General features: G+C 40.3%; 1 pseudogene; it reads left to right on the forward strand.

The window, feature by feature from the left end:
- Positions 1 to 7,710: 7,710 nt before the first annotated feature.
- LOC124596768 lies at positions 7,711 to 7,828 on the forward strand (annotated as a pseudogene).
- Positions 7,829 to 11,139: the final 3,311 nt, after the last annotated feature.

The following is an 11,139-nucleotide window of genomic DNA, read 5'->3' on the forward strand; positions in this document are numbered from 1 at the left end:
GCCGCAGGGCGTGAACTGTTGGAAGCTAGGGAATAGGGAATATATGCCTGATGCGTCACGAAAAATTCGCCAAACATCTGGCAATAGTCCAAATCGCGAGAAATATCCGCTAGATTCTAGTAACGAGGCGGACACAACTGAAGTCTCTCCACCATGCAAATATCACAAAACGGGCACAATCCCCCCATACTTTCTACATTATTACTGGAGGAAAGTGATAAAGCACCGGCAATTCCAAATTACTATCCAGAGAAACCAACTCCACATCCTCCGGTTTTTATTAAATCTTTTCGTTGTATATTACTCCCCAACTTGGACAGAGTATCAAAAGATACAGTTCGTGACAAGATATGTACAGGTTGATGGAGGCATATGGGCAAGTGAAACGGCTGAAACATGCGAAACATATGTGCAATTTGAAAACGCGTTTTTAAAGAAATACGGGTCAATATGTATACAGGAGCGCCCGAGGAAACAGATTTTCAGTCCAGAATCCTTTACTGCCAAACAGGCCAGGCGGTATTTCCAAAAATATCTGAACAAAACGCGATACTAGGACGAGACCGTGTCTCACAAAAACGTGATAAGAAATCTTAAAGGGAAGCTACGTGCTAGCATACGTAAAGATTTGGTGTACGCTTCCGAAGACGACGTGAGTCGCTTTATGGCCACCCTCGATACAGTTGACGTGATACACGAGGATGTGACAGCCACGTATAATGAAAATAACGTGAACAATATGCTCGATATGGCAACAATAACGGCGCGCCACCAAGGCCTCCAGGGGTACAGTCCGTGACGTCAACACCCAAAGTCACCAGGCTATGGCGGTCAGCCTACCGATCAACGACCGAGGAATAACTTTAAAAACAAAAAGAAGTTTAACAACAGATACCATACTGGGTTTCAAGGCACGACAGTCAGTACTACGTCAACCAGAACTCATAGTACTGGAAAAGACCTAACCAGAACGTGAATAGCTTTCCGCAAAACGACAGTAACAACAGTCCGCGTAACAGTAACAATAGTCCCAAAGCAGACATATGCCAGACACACCAAGTGACCATGTTAGTTGGGTACCGCATGTACAAGGGCATTCCGCAATGTAGTGGAGGTTGCAAATGAGCAGACACCACACAATGTAGAGTCTGCATGGACAAACGAGAACCGCCCGCATTAAGCCCTCGAATGTCGGTCGTAACATGGTCTGAGAGCACAGATAAAGTGAAAACAAATCTACTTAGGTACAATGATGGTATTGACATCAAGGAATACTACAAACAATTACTCAGAGGTGTCACAACAACAAACTCAGGATGGCCGAAAACAAAACAACATACACTTTACTGAAAGGATCACTCCAAAGGAATCCTTCGGCTAAAATTGGGGACACAAACATCAAACGAGCACACGTTACGCGCAGTTTTGGGGTACACATAGATGAAAAATTGAATTTCCACGAACACATAAGGCTAACAACAGACAAAGCAGAAAAAATCACAAACTGGTGACGCTAAATTCAAAACAGTACAGACTACCTCTACCAATCATACGGACATACCATTGTGCGCTCTTCGAATGAATACTCAGCTTCGCAGGTAGTACGTGGGCACATAGACTGAACGTGGTCACCAACGAAGCATTGATCAGACGAGGGCTGAGAAGCCTTCGGTACCACCTCAGCGGATGCACTGTGTGTAGCGCTCGGAATATGCCCCGTAGATATCACGATCAAATACAGAGCTGCAAGGTACTGGTTAAAGGAGGGGAGACTAAATAAGGTACACAATAACCGGTGTGCCGATAGAGACGATACGTCACCTTAAAAGATGGATACATGGCAAGGTGAGTGGGATATAAATGATAAGGGGCGTAGACTGCACGACTTCCTCCCTGACATAAGGGAGCGTTGAGAATGAGACATATCGATCCCAGCCACGGTATGGTACATTTCTTAACCGGACACGGACCTTATCCCACGCACTTAAACCGCGTGAGTCTGAGGCAGACACCTACATGCACATGCGGGGAAGAAGGTTCCCCAGAACACACTGTCTTTTTCTGCAGGCAACACGCGAACAATAGGCATACACTACCCTTTAGACTGCACAGATACAGACATTGATATATACACAGCAATAAGAGACGAAGAACAATGGGCACAATTAAACGCACTGACAAACAGTATTTCAAAAACAACTCATGAAGAGTACATGCGGACACGACATAACAGAGATGCCTATGTGCAACGTAACAATCTCCAGAGGGTGGACAGCGATACCAATTGTGACAGCGAAAATTGTGACAATGAGGAGGAACAGGAGGAGGAAGCTGAGATGTGACAGTAAATAAGCATAAGGTGCTGGCGATCTAGCCAAGAAATCACCAAATGCTGTACATGGATGGGCACCTAAAGTAGTTAATACGTAGGATTAGTAATAAATAGGATAAGCAATATTATTTCTCTATTAATAACCATTTGTGTGTGTGTGTGTGTGCGTGTGCGTGTGCGACTGGCGGTCAACGGCTCGAAGAAACCATTCCGAGGTATTCGCCGTCAGTCACATTCGGTGATGGTACTAACAAATCTCTCCTCTATCTATTATCTTTTTATATTCTTCTTTAAAAAAATGTATTTATATTTCAACCTTAAATTATTGTTATTTTGAAAAGTATCATTCTTTGTATACTCTGTAGATAAAACAAAGGAAAAGAAAACTGTAATAAGATGAAAAACGAAAATTGTAAGATGTACGACCTGTTTTAAACATCAGGTAACACGTCTATAATTTGGCAATAAATAAGAAATAAATAAATAAATATTGACAACAAGGACGAACTCACGTGTCAACGTAAGGTACAAATGGCAGTACAGGCCAAAATAAAAGGAATTGTAGGCAAAATACCTACCACTGTAGCTCTAGACACAGGCACAGCAAGATCATACAAAAGAATACGGGAAGCCGCAAAAATCCCTATACTGCCAGTACAAGGCTACAAAGTCTCAGATGCTACTGGTGCAAAAGCTATATTAGTTAAACGGCAGATACAGGTGGACATAATAATAGGAAATTACGTGCCCGTTATTAGTAATAAGCGGTCTCACTGTGGAATGTCTCCTCGGCACTGAACTGTTTAGAGAAAAGATCGCATTGATAGACTCTTCCAAGCGAAAATTACTTGGTAAACAAATAAAAGTTGATGGCTGAAAGACAAGGTAAGTTGTGTCCAGGTTTAAAGGTACTGTTTCTCAGACACAAAAATGCGCTGTGTGAATATGCTACGACTGAGAATGAGTCTTGTAAACAATAGAGAACACATTAATACCAAGGCCACAGAATCCACATATTTAAGTGAAACACAACAAGAATTGAGGGCTGTGCTGATTAAACATTTAAAAATGTTTGACGAAAAACCAAGCATAATTAATACGTATATCTATAAAATGAATGTCAAGCCACATGAATAATACTGTAGGAAATCATATCCCATTCCGTGGACCAAGCGAGAGGTTGTTGATCATGAAATTAGGAAAATGATTATATGGATGGTTGCAGTACTTGACACCTTTCTTGGTCCTTATCTTTTAGATAAAGTAACTGTACGTGTTGAAGACATTCTCATTGCTACTGAAACATGGTCAGAACACCTTTTAACTACTTGACAGAATTTTACAGAGATTTCTCAAAACCGGTGTTACAGCTAACTCACAAAAATCTAAATTTGGCAGAGAAGAAATAAAATTTTTAGGGAATATTATTTCGCCAGCAGGCATTAAAACTGATCCCAATAAGTTAGATGCTATGAGAAACTTTTCCCATCCTACAACGAAACGGCGATTAAAAGCGTTTTTGGGATTAACTTCATTTTTTCTTCGTTTAGTTCCTAAACAGCTACTAAAAGGTCCGTCACTTTTGACACTCTTGAAAAAGAATCCCATGCGGTATTGAATGGACGACTGTAAAACTGATTTTCAGGCTATAAGGCATCCCTAAGTGTATTCAGATATCTTATGCTATCCAAATACGAATTTAGATTTTCGTTACATGGTCTTGCAGCTTGTCTGTGCCAAGTAAACACAATAGACTTGAAACAACAGTTCAACATAATAAGTTTTGCTAGTAGATCACTTTCAGAGTGTGAAGATTCATATTCGATCACTGCCTTGGCTGTTCAACGGGCCTTCAAAAAGTTCATCTTGGGCAAACAATAACGTGGTACTGTGTCCACCAGGCTCTAGGTTTTCTACTGAAATACAAATTACTACATGCGAGAATTACTAGGTTGACTGTTACATTTCAAAAGCCTCATTTGGAAATGTACACGTACCAGGAAAGGATAATATCATAACGGATGCACTCGCTAGCTTACCCCAAGTTCTCACAGATTTAAATGACACTTCAGAACAGATTACAGACCACAGAATTTTGTTAATGAAAGACACACACTACCGTCAGAATTATTTAGACATGCGGAAAAGCATGGCAGTACTATACGATGACAGATGGTACGCTGTAAAAACACATCTTATTCAGAACACCTCTGAAAAGGTAAAACCACACTATAAAATTCAGGATGGTGTATTATGTTATTCAAGAAACGGTAATCAAAACAACTGCTGTGTGCATATTCCTGATTCTTGTAAGCACACTTTAGTATGGAACACTCATTATTTGTGGAGTCACTAAGAACAGATAAATGCCTAATAAAGGAAATGTTACTTTCAAAACTTGCGTAGTTACATACACATTCAATTACAAACTTGTTTTATTTGTCAGAAAGCTAGGCCAGCAAGCAAGTGTAATGACATTGAATCCATCCAATCATACCAACCAAAGCCATAGGATTAGTCTATGCCGATATCGTGGCTCCAGTCCCAGCTGGAAGTGGCCGTACAAAATACACTGTGGAGTGGTATGATGTGTTCACAAATAAGTTACATGCATTAAAGTCAGCAACAGCATTTGCTATACCACGAAGATTCTTTGACAAAAATCTTACCAGAAAAAATGGCTCTGAGCACTATGGGACTCAACATCTATAGTCATCAGTCCCCTAGAACTTAGAACTACTTAAACCTAACTAACCTAAGGACATCACACAGCATCCAGTCATCACGAGGCAGAGAAAATCCCTAACCCCGGGGAATCGAACCCGGGAACCCGGGCGCGAGAAGCGAGAACGCTACGCACGACCACGAGCTACGGACAAAAATCTTACAGAAACGCTACAAATATCAGTGTAAAAAGTGGAGAGATTTTCTGAAGGAACAAGGCATTAAACAAATTCCATACACAAAATAATTCCGGGGGGCATTCTACGAGATTTTAATAGATTTATATGTACTTATGCTAATTCACGTCATTCTAAACTGATAGACTACGTTGAGGCTTTTGAAAAAAATAATAAACAATTTACTCATACGCAATACACCATATACACCTCGTGAGGTAATGTTTAACAGAAGATAGAAGAATCAGTGGCTGTATCCCTTGCCTCAACTGTCGAAAGCAGAATCGTCGCTTCAAGAAAAGGTAAGAGACACAACGCTTTGGAAATGGGCATATCACAAAATAAAAGGTAAGACCCGGCAATACTCTGTGGAAGATCTAGTACTTCACCACCGAGCGAGGTGGCGCAGTGGCTAGCACACTGGACTAGCATTCGGAAGGACGACGGATCCCGGGTCCAGCCATCTTGATTTAGGTTTTCCGTGATTTCCCTAAATCGCTCCAGGCAAATGCCGGGATGGTCCCTTTGAAAGACCGACTTCCTTCCCCGTCCTTCCCTTATCCGATGAGACCGATGACCTCGCTGTCTGGTCTCCTTTCCCAAACAACCCAACCTCTAGTACTTCTATGCACTCATCCATATTCTTCTTCAGTTCTACGTCAGGAAAACTGTAAATGGCAGCTATTGCACACATGTCCATACAGGACAGTAAACATAACACACCCGTGGAAGTTATCTTTTGGCATCATCTCAGTTGTTAAAGATCAAAGGATGTTACTGTCACGGCGATCTAACACGAAGTCTAAGTAAAATGAAAAGTTAAATGTCAAGTATACTTGTGTGTGAACAACGTCGCGCTATCGGAACCCTACAGATCAAAATTTCATTATGAAAAGTCAAAGTATTCATGATAAGGTGATTTCTTTCTTTAATGTTTGCCTAAGGCTGAATGATGTTATTTATAAGCATATTTTACACGCAAAATGTCATGAATTTATTTATGTGTTTCTTCAAACAAAACTGATCTATAATGCTAAAATGTTGCTCTGTCATTAGATAAACCTGGTACCTTAAAGAAATGCTAATATGTCTGGCCTAAGACTAGACTGGAACTGTAATTTAGAATTACGTGACGAGGTTTTCTATGTAATATGAAACTATGATTTTACGTAATTTTAGAATGTAAGTGCAGCACCCACGCAAAGTAGATCACTTCGAAAACTTTTAATAAGTATAACCTGATGGAATGACTAGCACAGAAACTAGAATTTTTCACTTGAAGCAAATACTTTGCCCGCACATGTGTGGAAAATTTCGTGTAATTTGTATATATGAACACAATTTTAAAATTAGTTCAGGGTGAGACGATGTTTGGTCCGTTAGTTAACTTTGAATAATTATTAATGACTTACTGATGGGCATAAATTTGGAATACGAAACCTATGTGTACTCCTGAGGCATAAACATGCTCTCTGTGCTCACGTTTTCTCAAATGCTAAAACGAAGATTGTGCACTTGGCACAGTTGTGTATCCAAACAACACAAAGTTTATTGTCTTAACGTTATGTGCTGGAACGCGCGAATGACCTGTAACCTTATAGAAACAAAATGATAAGCTATGCTCGAGAAGTCCCACTCACTGTGTGGAAAGCTGACATGTAAGCGAAATGTATAAGTAATATTTAAAAACCAATGTATATAAATATGTATTTATAAAAAGGAATAAGATTAGTGAAAGCCGTAAACTTAAACCGGTGAGTCCCAGAGGGATGTAACTCCTATCATAAAGAGTGAAAAATACAATTCGTATAGTTTTAAAACTGCATGTCGGACTTCCTAGACGGGAAACGTGTGTACCAAATATAGACTCTTGAAAGTGCAATGTGTGAAATGTGAACATGAATATTAAACGAAGAGTGCAGCAGTGAATCAAACGCGAACTTTATACTAAGTGTTGTGTTGAATAATGTTCACCAACCTACAGTGCCAATGTAGCCACAATGAAACGACGTTGAATTTCACTTACCGAAGCACGAACCAGTGACGCTGTGGGTCGGCAGTCCGGTGTGTTGCGAGGATGTGAGCTAAACCGAAAGGTTAAAACATCCATACATACGCACAAATACGGATAAACCCGACTGCGCCCACAGAAAGTGCCAGCATTCACGAAATAGGCGAGCACGTAATCACCAAGCCTGCAGGCTTACTGGCTGTGTGTAACTGCCACGCGCAGCAACAATTGCCGCAGCAACGCTCTTCAATTGTCGACGCTGCTCTGGCTTGTGCGGCGGTATTTCAAATAATCACTCAAAGTAATGAATACGGACACAACAAAAGAGCGTGATTCCCGGGACACTAAAAATGTGGGATAGTAAAGTTCGTACTCCACGGCATTAAGAAATGTGTAGTGCAACAATAATTTAAAAATGTGCCAAGGGACATATGTACTGTATTTTATTAGCATTACTAATAGAAAACGGCAACGGCCTTGCCGCAGTGGATACACCGGTTCCCGTGAGATCACCGAAGTTAAGCGCTGTTGGACGTGGTCAGCACTTGGATGGATGACCATCCAGGCCGCCATACGCTGTTGCCATTTTTCGGGGTGCACTCAGCCTCGTGATGTCAATTGAGGAACTACTCGACCGAATAGTAGCGGCTTCGGTCAAGAATACCATCATAACGACCGGGAGAGCGGTGTGCTGACCCCACGCCCATCCTATCCGCATCTTCCACTGAGGATGACACGGCAGTCTGATGGTCCCGGTAGGCCACTCGTGGCCTGAAGACGGAGTGAATACTAATAGAAAACGACGATAGAGAAACGAAATCTGTCTTAGCAAAAACAATACTGCCCACAGCCTACCTCCTGGCAAATAAGTGGACCTCCGGAAAATTTAGGGTAATGCTGAAACCCTCGAGACTCCGTGCCCGCGACTCGCAATTGCTTCGGCCAGCAGGTGCGGAGTGCAACACATACGTCACGACGAACCATCGTTTCGGTCACTGATGAAATAGGGAAATACAGGAGAATAAGATACTGTTAAATTCTACAAACGTCAATGTTTTAAAAGTGCAAAGACCTTTTTCAAAGAAAGACTACTTTAAAAATCGTAATATATATATATATATATATATATATATATATATCTTACATCTTACGTGCCTCATCCTGTATATTGTCACCGCCATTCGAGGGGGCATATATAACAGCCGCATATCGATAAAGCAGCGATAAGCTGCGTTTAAGAATCTTTAACTAATCCCTGTGATATTATTCACGTTTCGGCCCTACTGGACCACGCGAAGTACAATCACGGGGCATTCAGTTATTTTCTTTTAGACTTTCTCTCTGCCCAAATTGTTTTCATTCTCTCGGAATGAGCTCTTTTCCTTTCATCAGACCATGTGGTTCCAGTTTTCTTTGGTTTTTCAGCTTGACCAACTACCCAGTCATGAATTTTTTGCCCAAATAATTTTCTGTCTTGAATTTCATCTTGTTTTATATCTGCCTCTTTCATGTCCTCTTTTATAGCAGCAATCCATTTTATTGTCTCAAATTTAGCTTTACTTCGATTTTCGTAGAATTCCACTACTTGTTTAGTTAGTCTGGTAGCATCCATTCTTTTAATATGCCCATAAAATTTTAATCTGCGTTTTTTCATATCCGAATATATGCTGGTGTATTGTTGAATTTCACTATTTGCTCTTAGCCTGTATGTTCCTTCTTCAGTATATTTTGGACCTAGAATTTTTCTGATTACTTTTCTTTCTCTTTTTTGGATTTCTTGAATGTCCTTTTTTCTGTTTAAAATTAGCGTTTCAGCCCCATAAAGGCACTCTGGTTTTATGACCATGTTGTAATGTCTCAATTTAGAGTACCTCGAGAGACATTTTTTGTTGTAGATGTCTTTTGTAAGTCTAAAAGCTGTCTCCATCTTTTGACAACGAATTTCATTTCCAATTTTTTCTAGACCAGTCTCTGAGATTGTTTCACCTAAATATTTGAATTGCGAAACTCTTTTGACTTTTCCATACTTAGTTTCCAAAAGTTTGGGTGCCAGTTTGTTGCTAGTCATATACTGTGTTTTTTCAAATGAGATTTGGAGACCTACTCTTTCTGCTGTTTCTTTAAGAATTTCTATTTGTTTCTGAGCAATTTGGATGTCCTGCGTTAGAATAACCAAGTCGTCTGCAAAGGCCAAACAGTCTATTCGAATATTTGTTCGTCCTAATTTCACTGGTTGGTCAATTTTGAACTCCAATTTTCGTTCGCGCCACTCTTGTATTACTTTTTCTAGAACGCAGTTAAATAGCAACGGAGAGAGTCCATCACCTTGCCTCACGCCTGTTTTTATTTCAAAGGATTCTGAAATTTCTCCTCTGAACTTTACTTTTGATTTTGTACCAGTTAGCGTGTCTCTGATAATTGCCGTGGTTTTAGGATCCAGGCCTTGTTCTTTCACAATTTGGAAAAGAGATTCACGATCCACTGAGTCATAAGCCTTTCTAAAATCTACAAAGGTACAAACTAGTTTTTTATTGTAAATTTTTTGATGTCTGAGAAATATATATATATATATATATATATATATATATATATATATATATATATATATATATATATATATATATATATTGTACATAAAGTCCGGGAACACTTTCAATTATTTATTGCACAAGAACCAAACATTGTACAGATATCATACTTATGTCATTTTGAAGAGAAACCCTGAAAGTTTTTTTTTTTTCATGTATACCACCGCAGCGTAGTTTGGTAATTTGCCGATAGTCAGCGCTAGTACCTGAAAACGGAGCTGCCGCATCGATGGATCGGCCGTGCTACAAAAGGGGACAGCTGTTTCATGAATGGGCCTCCCCGATCACCAGATCTCAATCCGTGTGACTTTTTTCTGTGGAGAGACAATTAAGATCTAGTGTATGTACCGCCTCTACCAAGTGATGTAGCAGAGCTCCGGGAGAGAATACGGGAAGCGACTGCCACAGCCGACGATGCCATGCTGGGATGGGTATGGCAAGAATTCGACTACCGCATAGACGTCTGCCGGGTCACTCATGGTTCACATATCGAATGTTTGTAAAAAAAAAAGGTTTCTGAGTTTCTCTTCAAAATGCAGTATGTATGATATCTGTAAAATGTTTAATTCTTGTGTAGTAAATAATCGAAAGTGCTCCCGGACTTAATGTACACCCTGTATTTGTGACTTTAACATTTAATGTTTATGTTTTATTTTTATGTTATTTGAATATAATTAATACTATGGAATGCAGTTATAAATAAGAACGTACTTGTGCTGATATCTCCGTTGTCTCCAGCGCTAAAGACTTTAACCAAACAAAAATATACGTGCCTCTCGACGCTCTGACATTGGCCGAAACCGCATTTCGATATGTATAAACTTTCACGAAATAAAAGGGGTGTTAATTCTTACGTGCCTCACCCTGTATATTGTCACCGCCATTCGAGGGGGCATATATAACAGCCGCATATCGATAAAGCAGCGATAAGCTGCGTTTAAGAATCTTTAACTAATCCCTGTGATATGCACACATCAAAATAAGTATTGCTTCACCTCGGTTCTCAGCACTCCTGACGATAGACGTTGACTGTGGATATTGTATCATAGACACAGTCCCTTTGGCTGTTCAGGGATCTCACTAAACCCGCCAAAACATGTAAACACCCATGCATGAGCACCGCCTATTAGACAGAGAGTGTCTGACAGCCGATCAGTTCCAGTCATTCTACCAGCAAGGAGGTACACGGCTCGTGTTGTCTGTAGTTCAACCATGCCTAGACGGTCAATACCGTGGTTCGATCTCGTCCGTATTCTTACTTTGTGCCAGGAAGGGCTCTCAACAAGGGAAATGTCCAGGTGTCTCGGA

This window comes from Schistocerca americana, chromosome 2, assembly GCF_021461395.2.
Source record: "Schistocerca americana isolate TAMUIC-IGC-003095 chromosome 2, iqSchAmer2.1, whole genome shotgun sequence".
In the NCBI taxonomy this organism is placed as follows: Eukaryota; Metazoa; Arthropoda; class Insecta; order Orthoptera; family Acrididae; genus Schistocerca; species Schistocerca americana.